Source organism: Bombus pyrosoma, linkage group LG7 (genome assembly GCF_014825855.1).
Source record: "Bombus pyrosoma isolate SC7728 linkage group LG7, ASM1482585v1, whole genome shotgun sequence".
NCBI lineage: Eukaryota > Metazoa > Arthropoda > Insecta > Hymenoptera > Apidae > Bombus > Bombus pyrosoma.
Window position 1 is genome coordinate 13,953,643 of NC_057776.1, and position 14,091 is coordinate 13,967,733.

The window sequence follows — 14,091 nt, forward strand, 5'->3', positions numbered from 1 at the left end:
GGAGCGCCGCGTCCATTTAATTGAACTCGATAGTCTTAATGCGCGACGGAACCGGTACGGAACGTGTAAGCGTCTCGATGGCATCGAGCTCGCTCGATGTTCCGTACGCACGGTCGCCTGAATTTATTGCAATCGTTACGTGGGAATAATATAGCCTAGAAAAATCTGTAAGCGGCAATACAGGATGAGCGATAACGATAACGGCCGGGTTATTATATCGGTCGAAAGTTGCGCAGCAAACTGGTCTTCCAGCGAACGTAGTATTATGGGCCGGAGCATTGAAACATGCTGCGGAATGAATATTTATCGGTAAATTGTAGGTACACTTGTACAGGGAGAAGAGCATGCTTTGATACAAAGGAGACGCGGGGAAGGAACAAAGTGCGTTGTTAGTTGCTCGACGAGGTTGTCTTTTTGAAGAATTCCGCGAAGAATGCGAGCGTTCCATCCCTCGGGGTGTAGATTTAAAATTATGCATTTAGTTGGGACAGTTTATAGTGCTCCTGTAGGCTGTATGATAATTTTATTTCATTTCAGGCCTCCGAAGGGTCTATAAATTAATACTTTCCGTTGCGACGCGTCGTTTATAGAAAATTTCGTAATTGATAAAAGATACTTAAATTCTGTCGTACGTACGTTTATGTAAAATAAAGATACACGTGGTCTTATGGCGCGAGATAACGCTGTTAATAGAGTCACGCTTAGAAAAATGTATTAGGTTGTCCGAAAAGTTTTTTTCGTTTTATGAGGAAATAATAGACGTACAACGTTTTTTGTTTTATATGATTTTGTCGAATTACGTACGATCCATTTTGTTCTGTTGAAAAAAACACGTTTGCGAAAAAAGAAAAACACTTTTCAGGCAACCTAATATACATAATCTATTCGGTATATTGAAAAGCGATTCGCCAATCGGGAGTTTTATTTTTCTGCATATATAATGATATGCAGGAATGTTGTGTAGTTATAACTTATAATATACTTGGGTTTTCTATTTTCATAACCGTAAGCAATGCATGAACGTATTCTCGACGTCGTGGAAAAAATTCAAGTTGCTGTCTCATCGAGATACTTAAAAACTATCACAATCACCGTTACCAGTAATGTCATACTCTCTCAAATATTTCGTATATGTCGAGAAATAGAAAATTCATCGAAAATACAATTCCACCCTTCAAATTAAATTGAAAGACTTCCAGCTACACGTACCGCGCCTTTTTTTTTAACAAAAATACTAAAGTCGAAAATTGTCGACGTCTAAAATGAAATAAAACTCGCCTAAAAAAGCAAACTTTTTACCTTTGTGTTAACGACATAGCTTAAATCTTTTTCACAAACTCCATTTTAAATGGAGACGAGCAAATCTTAATCTATCTTAGAGCATGTTCAACAAAAAAGCTGTCTACGATGGTGAAGAACTTGGGTTAATCTCAATTTTTTACTACTTAAACAAAAATGAGAATGCAAGTGCGAGAAGCATCGTGGCGCAGAAAGATCGCAATCTTGATAAGAGGCGACGCATAGACTCATTCGGAGAAGAAAGAGAACGCGAACACACGAGAACACGAGGCGGGATAATTAAATTAAACTTCACCGAAGCGAGCAGGTTATCTTCTTATTGGCGTTGAACTTCCTTTGCAGTAACGCGGATCCAGACTGGAAAGCCATCAACATTATAATCCGACCTGATGCGTAGCAAATAAATCACTTCGAGCACGAAAATCCCTCGAGATTATAATCCCCATTACGATTTTTAATAAAACGCTGTATTTACGTGTCTTTCCCTTCCCATTTAACAAAAAAAAAAAAGAACAAGAAAAGAAAAAGAAAAATTCCGACGTGACGTGAATCAAATAAATTTCGAAATGGAAAATCGTCCAAGATTATAATTTCCTTTCCACCTTTTGGAAAAACGCAAGATTTATCGTTCTCTTCTCGTTTAATAGAAAAGAAAGAAGAAAGAAAAAATCGTAAATGAAAAAGGAAGGAGAAGAAATAAGGAAGGTAGGAACGATGCAAGCAATTCGAACGAGGAGCATCACGCAATGGTAGAAACAGAAAAAGATAAGATTTTCACGACAGCCGTTTTACCACACGCACATGGCTTACATGAACGGGATTCTGGATTCGAGTAAATCGCGGGATGCTCCCGGTTTAATAGGAACCGATGGTCGTAATACCTGTGGGTACCGGCGCTGAGTACCAGACAGGTACCGCGGGCCACGCGGCCCATTAAGTACGCGCTCGTGTAGTCGCACGTGCACTCGACAAGGAGCGGGGCCACTTAAGCCGCCTGTGAGTAAGTACGTAAAAGTGCAGGAAACGCTGGCTCGTGATGTTGTACCAAGACTCGAAGAGTCTTGGCCCTGCTCGGTGAACCAGCTGGCCAAGTTCTCGAATCTTTCAGCATGAAAATACGATACGGAGAAAGTATCGTCGTTGACTGACAGAAATCAAATGCCTCTCAATCGTCGATCAAAATTGTCGAATTTTTAACCATCGAATGAAACGGAACGTTCGTTGAAAATACGATGACCTGATATTGCCAGAAGACCATTCAGCTTGCATGTTCGGCTAGCTAGAGATATTTGCTCGTTATTAGCCTTCACAGCTTTCTCTTTCGTGCGATTCGAAATGATAGAAGGAATTATACATCTATAAATATCGTTTTAATGGTCGGTCGAAATTATCGAATTATTAACCTCCAAACACAAGGAAGGTCCGTTGAGAATGCAATAATCAAACACTGCCAGAAGTCCGCTCAGCTTGCGTGTTAGGGTTAGGTAGAAATATTTGCTTGTTATTGGCCTTCATAGTTTTCTCTTTCGTGGAATTCGAAATGGTAGAAGAGACTGGAAGTGGCTGGCGAGTGAGACGAAGCGTGTTGCAGGTCGTTCGTGCCTTGGAGCTTGCTGGTTGCTGGAAATCGGCCGGGAATCGCGTGTTCGTGGCTAGGCAACCTCGCCAGGTGACGTGCAGTTATCGTAGATCGCGGAAAGATTTCCAGTAGTCGCGATATAATTACGACTGCATACTGGGCGCGAACGATTCGCGTGCACTCATTAACATCGCGTAACCGTCGTGTAGGAATAGGCGCGGTCAACCATTACAACGATGATTTAAAGTAATTCGCGCGGAAGAAACGCGGAGAATGTACCGGCATTTCGTGTCAAGTCGCGGTTAGTCGCGAGAGAAAGAGGCGTTCTCTTCGGTGGAACGCGAGATCGACTGGGTGGTTTCGATCGGTTGCTGGGGATATCGGTCACTGATTTGAAATTTACACTTAACTTTTATTAATAAAACTTTCATGTTTAATAGTTTAGTGCTTAGGCGGTGTTAGCGCCGAGTGTATGTACTTAGGTATCATGGATTGATTGGAAATAAAGAATTCATTCTCTGCATATAATAATTCTACTTATTGAAGAATGTAAGTACTTTACATTTCAAATAATTTCAACCGTTAAATAAGAATTATTTAAATAGAGAATTATTACTTGTTTATACAATGTATGTTGTAAAATAGCGTTACTATCTTAAGGGAGCAATTTATGTATATATGCTAATCTCAGCTGAATATACAAGAATTTATTCTTAAGCCGTTTGTAATAATAATTTGTATTCTTCATAATTTGTATTCTTGTGAGATCTTCTGAATAATTTCACTATTTCTAGGTAGTAACTAGGTTGAAAAATATTGTTGTGTTTACCAGCAGCGCATTTATAAATATTTCTTTCAACAACAACTTAGAAACGTAATGTATCAAAAGGACAGGAATACCTTTTCGTAAATTTGTTCCTAAGATAACGGCGGTCATGTTTCAAATATTTTCGAGATATTTAAAAATGTTCGTAACATGCTTAATATTGACACACGCGTGTTACATATTCATTTTAAGTGTACATTTTAAATTGACTGGCGATAATATCTCCCGAAATCCATCTTGCAAAACTGTACACGCACGTCAGACGATTGATGTATTACTGAAAGGCGACATCATCATTAGCATTTGACTCGATAATATTTCTTATAATTGCCATTACTATCGGGCCGTTTTATATCATTATCCGACCGGATCACCGAGGAGAGATACATGAAATTATGGCGAACCTCGCTGATCCAGCTGTTTCAGGATTGAACAACTACTAAGCTAAACCTGAGAAAGTTGACCAATTAAGCTTAGTTGGCGATCGTCAAGAATACTTTCCTGAATCGAAGTTTTGCAACAGTTTCACCAGCAATAATCTAATTTTAACTATTACGATTAAAATTGTCTATTATTTATCGATATGGAATATACGAATTATGTTCATTCGTATACCATAAATTTTTTTGCAAACTTATATCGGAGAATATAAGTTAAATTATCTTTATTACGAGACATAAATGTATCTCAAATACATTTGCACTTTAATTTTTAGTCTGCAATTAAACGATGTTTACGTTCAAAAGAACGTAAATCAGAGATTAATATGTGACTCTTTAACGCAGTTACGGTACGTGAAACACGAATGATCAAGATGTATGTATCTCGAATAATTCGCCACTGAATTATTTATACAGACACAAATGTAACCACCGACACGGTACGCGTAATCTCCGCGTTTTCAAATCTACCGTTCAAATATTCTCGCATATTCTCCTAATATCTGTACTAATTTAAATGTCCTCCTAATGTTAAGTCATCGAGTAAAATACACGCGTGAAATACAAAATAAACATTTTCAGAAGTTTCCCCAATGATTGATACAAATTTAATCACTTTTCTACCTTCAGTCAATCTCGTCAGTAAAATAAGAAACAACAAGATGAAACACTTGTGATTAATCGTTAGGAAAATCTAACAGACGTTTCAACAAACTCTAATAACAACCAACTAGCTAACTAACTAGGTAGCGTTGCGACTTAAACGAATGAAACCGACAGTGACGATAAATGGCAATTAGTACGTTCCGTATTTTTGTTTGTTTGCAGGAAATTTAAAAGTGAAAAATTGCAGAGAATGCGCGTGTTATACAAAAATGTATAAAATATCCTAAAATATAGCGATTTCTATAACAACCGAGGTTCTACTCGTTTAATCATATTCTCAAAAATATAAATTCGCATGAAAGCCGGCAGTCCGGTAATTACCAACTGTCAGGATCGCTATATCTGTATTAAGCGAATATTCCCTTCAATTTGAAATGCGAATGCTCGCCAGGGAAGCAAAGGAGCGCACGCACGTATTTCACCTGCCATCTTTACGCCGCACGATCCTACCACGGACACGCGTACCATTTGGAAGACGCGCAGTCGCGGGAAGACAGCGAGACAGTCGAGCTGACAGGTAGGCAGATTTAAGGTTCTTCTTCGTTGGACGAGAAGCTCGCATGTCACGCCGCAAAGTCGTCTCGTAGGAGTCTGGACGGAACTCGAGAATACACTCACTCGCCACGGAACGAAACAGGCCAAAGAGGAGATACTGGTAATTAGGAGGTAATTAATCGCGTAATTAATGGACCGTTACACGCATGGCGACACTCGGGAATCGCGTACCACCCTACGCTTAGGTATCGAGTGTCGATTCCACCGGCGAATGCTCGAAGCGGATACATCGTGGAATAGTACACGTGCATGCGGATGTTGAGAAAAAATGGAAAACATACGGGGGCGGAGGAGTTATTCGTTGCTGAAGACCCTGGATCGAATGTCTGATTTCTTAGCAGAGAGAATTGTTGTTTTCGAAGCCTGCGTTGAAGTATGTTGTCTTTGAAGGCTGAATTATGCGGAAGTAATGCGTGTTGGGAGTCTCAAATGTCGTAATGATTGAGCGTGAAATAAGCGAAATGGTTGCTGAAACATCAAATAGCCAGAAGGTTCACGCATTTTGGAAATTCAGAATTATGAATACTGATCGACGAATTAATTCATCGATGCAATGCGATTTACATACCTGTGTCAGATTAAAATAACTCAGGTGATCCAGTCTGTAAGAAATTATATTAATTTTTAAGGATTCTACGAGTGGTATACAAACGTTTAAATTTCTGAAATAAATAAATACACGAATACGTACAAGATTATCACAAATACTTAATAAAGTGAATAGAAATATAAAATACATATAAATAGAATATAAGCATTTTATTTAATTACTAAACAATTTTTCACGTGGCAGATTAATCTATAAGACTCGATGATATTTGTCACAATTTTCTATATAATTGTTGCTATTAACTCGTCACACCGACATTCTCTTGTCTAATCAATCTTTTTCGATAATTTATCAATCTCCCGTTCAGTTCTGAGAAATGCAAAATTTTAACTAATATGTAAGAGTTGCATATTGCACGCAACATTTCATAAAGTTTCGTTATTAGCTTCTACAATCTTATCACATTGCAATTTGCTCGATTTTTCTCGATAAATTAGCAGCGATTCATTTAGTTCCGTAAAATTAAAAATTCCCTCAAATAAGGAAAGCAAAAAGTTCCCTCAAATAAGCGCTATCGACTTTTTCTATGGTAGTATATAAAAATTCTCGTAATTAACCAATTTTCCCATATTTTATATCAGAGCTATATATCTCGTTCCGCAGAATCAAAAATTCCATTAAATAATTATATATTCCATGTTATTCACACTGTCAACTTTCATTATCTTATCAGACGAAAAATTTCCTAATGAAACAATTTTTTCCCGATATGTTGTCAGTCTCGCATCCAATTACCTAGAACTATGATGCATTTCCTCGAGGATCGTGCGCCAGGTGAAAATCTGTCGTTTCGATAACAAGTAGAATAAGAGATCGGACAAGCGGAAAAAGGAAGAGAGGGGCGATATCTGCTAGCGACGACAGTCTCGTTCCCAGGTACCGATCGAGTGGAAGATTTACGCGCGTACCTTCCCCGGATCGTCGCGGCTGATCGATAGATCGTGACGGCGTTCTTGCGTCCTCCGCTTCGCTTAGTTGCCAGGCTGCGTGGGCCTCGACTGCACACCATCACGCATAAACACGTGCGCCTCTTTTCCTAACTTATGCTTTATCGTGCTGGCTGACTGTTGGCTATCAGGATACGTATCACTGTACGTACACGCGTATTTTATACGCGGACGTGTGTTTTCCCAGCTTGGGCGCACGCCTGCTTGCAGATAACCAAAAGATACACGAACGTGTGTTAATTTCACTGGACACGGATTTGTCTTGCGTTTTCGATAACGCTAGATTATCTGTTGTGGTAGACGGGGTCTTGTATCGCGAGTTGGATGTGCAGAGTTTACGTTAATGAATTTTTAGTGGACGAATAGCTGGTTGGAAACTCTGAAAATTGTAGTTTCTTCTCGTTTTGTTTTCAAAATGAGGAATTATTTTGTTGTAATTTTACCTTTCACCAGTCATGAAATGGAAACTTTTAAGTATTAAAATATTTCCGTAACATAAATGTTCATATCGTTTCAGCCTTTCTTGGAATATTTATACAATCACGCATAACGTATAAACAGTTTTCCTTATTTTTGACACGTACACACTACGTTGCAATGTAATATAATATATTATCTTCGTCGCATGTTATGCATTTATTTAAAATACAGGACCTGAAAGCCGAAATTTAACTAAAATACAGATACTTCCGCCAGTAACTTGGAAATATCTTATTCAGTCCAGTTACGCAAAGTAAATCAGAGAAATGTAAACGCGCCACGTAACTACTGAATAGCGTATTTGTGGCAAGGAACCAGCATAATCTCGAACAAGAACGACTAGAATCATGAGCAGGGAGAATCGAATTATTCCAGTGAGTAAAGAAACGAGATTTTTCTCTACTTAATCCGAGCACGGTGCATTATCTAAGCTTCATACCCGGTTCTGTCCAATCGTTTGCATTAGTATCCCTTTCGCCCTCTAATGTCGTTCCGCCTTCTTCCGTCATAAACAGACGTTGCTTTGTATTATCATAAATTTCTCCCTAACGAGGAGTTCGATCGTGGCCTGAAACGGTCGGAAACGACGATCCAACAGTCTCCTCGAAACTGAACGCTGATTCGATGAACGACGATCTGCCTTCTCGTTTAAATATCGCGATCGCCGAAGAGAAAGGTATTTACAAATGTTTCGTATAACGTTCTAATGGAATCGTTTTTGGTTTATTGATAGTAATTGACGGGCTGAATTGTTAGGTTGATTTATAGGTGGACTCGGGCTATTTCGTTTCGACATAGATTTATTTAATTGCGTTACATATCAGGATGAAAGATGGCTAATGTTGTCAAGATAAGTTAATGCGCGTAAACTCGTACGAGCTAAAAATCTTCTGGAAGATTAATTGCTTATATAAATTTTCGTGCTAATACGATCAAAATATTAATTTCCTATATTTATTGTATAAGTTTTAGTTTATGAAAAGGTTAGGTTTTATAACGTACGATGACTGAACTAGATTTTTAGTAAAATATATTTTTGAGATTAAGAAAGATTCGCGAAATATTCAAGAAAGTGCGATCATCTCGTGAAATTAATTTTACTCGGCAGGTTGCAACTTCTGTAATACAAACTTCGCAACATTTGATAACCAAACACAGATTAGTTAAGTTACGCGTGTAATTCTAAGAAAATGTTTTAAGAGCCATCAACGATTCTTCAACGGCTAACGCAAACAACTTCAGCGAACGAGTTTCTCGATTCGCTCGGCAATTAAACGTCGAGTCACGCATCATCACTCATCAAAATGGTTCAAGAAAGAATCGTTGAACGATCCGTCATAAAATCGTTTCCCGATCGAATGTGTTATTAATTATCCGTTGAAACGAGCAAACCTGGTGGCCAGATAATGATAGAAAAAGGGAAAAGAGAAGAGAGATAGGATGATCGAAGGAACGCGGCTCGATTTTTGGTACGACAGCCGCTTAAATAATTTCCGGCTAGCATGTTGGTACTAGAGATGGATACAGCGCTCGTGGAGCAGCAGCTAATGATGATCGATGATGTTCTCACTAGAACATAGCCGCGCTCCGCCTAGACGAGACGCGAACGAGGCTGAGAGCTCGCCGGAACACGGCACTACTCGGAAGAAATGCTTTATTGAATTGTCGAAGACAAGCACCGATGCCCGACATCTGCTCGTTCGAGCCGACAGAAGACGTATGTGTGTCGTCAAAGCGGTAAAATCATCGATCCGTGATTTCTTCGGGTTCCTCCTTTTGTTAGCCGGCTGATTAATCGAAGATGTATTTAAATGAAAGACATCGGTGCCGCTTAGACCGCTTAGACGTGCACGTTACGTTACTCGCCCCGTTCTCTCCTTTTTCTTCTGCCTTCGCCTGCATGCTGTTTCTTCGGATTTCGCTGATGATGTTTGAATAGGCTTGGAATGCGTCGATCGACTATTTCCTTTCGTCTGATCAAAAAAAGGGAAGAAATCGTAGTCGTAAATTGATCTCGTAGATCGAACGCTTTCCTTTAAGAGCGAAGTCGCGATTGAAACTTCGTGATGAAGACAGCTAGACTCGCTAACGTTAAATGAGTACTCAGGGACGTGGTTTTCTTTAAACTGGTTGCCATAACTTCGAGCGTAAAAAGTTCGCTGTACTTGAAAGATATGGTGTCTATTAAGCTCGTTTGGTTTTTCTTTCGACAAAGAATTATTATCGATGTCAGTGTTTTTCGTGCTTGTAATGTTGGCTGTTTTAGAGATTAGTTAGTTAGAAAAAGATACAGATATGGTCATAGATCGTTTGAGATTCGTAATTATATTTTTGTACAGACTCGAAGCCATCGTTCGAACTTTAAACAACATTTTATTAGAATTCGGATAGATTTATATTTCAAAGAATTCGTTATTTTACCAACGAGAATCAAATTTTGATGGATTTTATACTTTGCTGCTTCGTACGTATCATTCACGTTGAAATGGAATCTCAGGTATTACGAGATGATATTAACATTTGAAAACAATGTAATTACATAGAAATAAAGTTTCGTCGTATGTATATGATGGCAGTTCATATTGTTACGCTTACGAAGTCATTCATAGGCTGTGTTTTATACGTACGAGTGAATCGATGACGGAAACAAAAACGATGTGAATCAAACGAATTCCATTTGGTTTTTTTAAATAATAATTGTCGCTTATCGTTATACATCGGTACCGTTATACGCATTTATATTTTATCGATCGCGAAAGATATCTCTACTTAATATATTTGTACGTACTATTTGCTCAGTTTTTAAGTATTCAGAATAAGAATTGCGATAGAAAAACCGTGATAACGTAATTGAGGACCTGAAAAATTAAGTACCGATGCTATCGTAAAACGTTTGATTAATCGGTCCCGGACATCCCACGGACTGTTCGCGATACGGTCGAGATTTTACGGTCGAGACAGGACGAAGTGGCAATATTCATAGTACAGCTAAATAAATAACACTTGTGTACATTACGGAGTTTAGTCTTATTACGGGCTGGATGCATTTTAATATACGCTGTTATGCCGGATCCAGTGAACTTCCGCGGTGCCGATATTCCAAGATACTCTTCGATAGTTCTACATACCGGCTTTCTGAAATTAATTGCAAACAGTTCCGTGCTGTTTGCGCCGCGTAGATTAGCATGTACTTCTGTGTATCGATTTCAAATACAGAGTGTGCAAGAAAGCAGCCATTAATTCTACCGCGATAACATGGCGGGTTAAATTTTAAATTGCCGGTTCGCGTATGAACGGCGCACGAATGAATCACTAGCCTGGCGATTAAAACCGAAGCGAGACCGTTTAGACCGAGCATCCGTGTCAGTCGGTGGATTACCGACTTCCTTAGAAAGTAGAAGAAAACGTTGATAACACCGTGCGATACGAATCTTGATCCGCGATATCCACCGGGTGATCTTTGTGGAAATTCTCGGCCCGATCACCAGAATTGCTTCGTTGTTCCCGGTTTTTGAAAAACATTGTTATTTTATAAAAATGAGGTACTAAGTGAAAACGAGAAATGTTAGGAAGTCATATCCAGCGTTAATCATTAAACCAAATATCGTATTTTATGGCTTAGTTTCATTTTTACGATACGCCGCTTTATCGGCCGGTTCTTCTGTATTTTACGTTCCTCTGTTAATGGATCTGTGTTTTGAAGAAAATGTAGCTTTCATTTTAGTTTAAATCTTACAAATTTTTAATACAAAGTGTCGTACCGATTAAACGTTAAAAGATAGACGAGAGTCTTATGAACATTTACTCAGTGTTTCGTCTGTATTTTCTATCGCCAATCCTATTATTGGCTCAAAATGGATGATGCAGATATCATTTGCTTCGCTTCAATAAATTGTTGACGATGAAGCTTCTTAAGATAACAGAAGCCTAAATCGCTATATATTTTTTAACTCGTATATTTTATGAAACACATCCAGACATCCGGACATCCAGGTTTTTGCTCAATAGCGTATAGAATTATTAAATTTCATAATTCTGAATAATTATAAAATGTTGTTGCACCTAAAATTGATAATACTCGAAAAAGTAGAATTGCGTGCATCATTTCCTAAGAATTCTCTGAGCTCTGGCTTATACTCTTTCGGATCACCCTGTATAGAATATGCACGCTTCAGGTAGCCAATGGCTTCGAACATTTAACTATAATTCCTATGATAATCTCGGCTATTATCGGGGCTCGTTTGAATACTTTTTGCTCGACACGGGCTAGCCATACTCGCGTTACCCATGTGATGGCCTATCTCCGCTTCTCAGTCTCGCGAAAAAAGACAAGGACAAATCGCAGAAAAAATTCCATAATCGCCCCATAATTTTTCACCGGCGACAGCGGTTTAAGGCCTGCACCGTCCACTGACTCACCTCGATTATGCCCGCCGATTCTGCTGCCCGCCAGGCCAATTTCACGTATCTGAAACAAAAACAGAACGAATGTCAACGACTGCCGACTACTGTCAACGGTGCAAGGATAACGCGTCACTTGAGACTACGTACGGTCCAGCGTAAGGTGCAATTAGCTGCGATCGTTGACATTTAAATACGCGAGGAAGTCTCAAGGAATCGTTCGAATGGTATTTTATTTTTATTTCTACACAGTTTAGATATACGATATCGCCGATATTGTTGCTATTTTTATTGTCGTATTATTTCCTTTTTACATTCAACTTCTAATTTATGTTTTTCTTATTCTTATTTCTCGTTACTTTCCTAGTTTTCTACAAAATTGAGCGTTCCTAATCAAGCAATCTTCTACTGCATCGACTATTAATCATTAACTATTGTCTGTTACCTGATTACTTGCTTCATTCTTGTTTCAGTTTCATTACTTAACTACTCCATTGCTTCTACATTCTCAATTTCACTATAAAATTTTCCAAAAAACAGTTTCCTTCTTCCTTATAATTATTAAATATAATTCTTTATAGTATTTCTCTAATTATCTAAACTACTGTCTAATATTGAACACAAAACGGAGAAGAAGGACATGAACTATATGTGTATCGATTTATCAGAAGAGTAACGGAAATATGAGAATTCAATTTTTCGATAAATCGGCTCTTCCTAGAAAATTGCTAATAACTCGTCCTTTAAATAACCCCAAGTAGAAAACTCATCCATAAATCAGACAATGTAGCGTCTAATTGGTACTAAAATCTGCTTTCCATCGTCCTAACATCCTACAAATCAGCTTATGAACGAAACTAATTTCAAGTACCTCGACCGTCAGATAATCAACTTCCTGCGAATAGCTATACGCGCATAAACATATAAATACGTATAAATACATCGTTAAACGCTTTACTACAGCCATGTTACGAGACAAAACTGCGACATTGTTCAACATCGCTGAAGCCACTAACGCCGTAGAATAACCATTTTGAAAATACCATCTCCTAAACGAGCCAAACCAACCATCCAGACACTTTATTCCCGTCAGCTTCTTCGAAGCGTTGAACAGCGGCAAAATCCTAATAATGGCATCGTCCGATCTGAAAAATCGTTCTCTCGGATACGTAGTACGCAACAGCAACGTATCACGCACGAGGCGCAGCGTTCAAAGTGTAGGAGCATAAACTCATAGCAATCATACGTGAACGCCCACGCTCGGCCACGGAGAGCTGACCGCTAGAGCAGCCGATGTCCATAATGCGTTCTCCCCTGTGTCCAGCCTCGGCACGACCATCTCTCCGTGCAGCACATGCGCTCTTTTCTTCCCTCCGCCTTCCTTGCCCGTATTTTATTACGCTCGCAAGAGCACCTATGTATCGGCGATTTTAATCGGCCAGCCTCGTGGTATTACAATCAAGAACCGACGACGCAGATACGGTTCGCTACGGTAGATGCATGAATTTTAATGTTATTCCCCTTATTAACTTCCGATGCTACGCTTACACCTATCTGCGCCGTCTAAGTTGCTACGAAGAAAGTAGACTTTTATTTGATAGGTAGCGTTTCGGGTCTTTTTTGCAATAGTTTGACTGGTGCTGTTCGACGGTGGTTGAAAACGTCGTGGACATTTTCTATGTTTCTCATCCGTTTGGTAAAACTGAGAGACACGAGGGAACTTTAGTAACTAGGTATGTTCGGATGGTGTACACGTAAATGATAATTTATGTTTCCTTCCTTTGTCTTTGTCTTGCAGCTCGTATTTCTTTCAGCGTATTCAGCGTATGTTTTCATGTTCTCGTCGCTTTGACAAACAATCTGAAATTTTGCTTTCGGATAGAACAATACAATGATCAGGACTGACGACATGCTGCAGCAGTAAATTGAACGAATCGAACAACTTACGTAACTGGTGCATATGCTTGATGGTATACGTATTTATTAATCGTTTAAAGAACCGAGGAATTTATCAATTTGCCTGACATAATACGCGCATACATAACATATTCTACTCGTTGATACAGAAGTAGAAGACACGTGGTATATTGCAAGAGATTTGAACATCTCTCAGAATATAAAAATCTTTACAACTTTCCAAAATGCGACGTCTTGAAATAATGTTAATTGAGTCGTTTAAAAGATTCGACTTTGATTTCTCGCCCGATCTCGAGGAAACAAACTCGAACGTCTGCCGAGTCGATCTATTCAACGGCAGATGCTGCGCGCATAAAATCGAACGAGACGAG

At 38.9% G+C, this 14,091-nt stretch overlaps 1 protein-coding gene and 1 long non-coding RNA gene across 3 annotated transcripts in view; one reads left to right on the forward strand and one right to left on the reverse strand.

Moving 5' to 3' along the window:
* Positions 1-14,091, forward strand: part of LOC122569134 (protein cortex-like) — a 255,995-nt gene that overhangs the window by 100,050 nt on the left and 141,854 nt on the right. The window lies entirely within an intron of this gene.
* LOC122569147 overlaps positions 1-14,091 on the reverse strand; it is a 138,181-nt gene that overhangs the window by 9,158 nt on the left and 114,932 nt on the right. Inside the window, exon 3 of the long non-coding RNA XR_006317340.1 lies at positions 11,822-11,870. This is a non-coding gene — a long non-coding RNA (uncharacterized LOC122569147). The remainder of the gene's footprint in view (positions 1-11,821; positions 11,871-14,091) is intronic.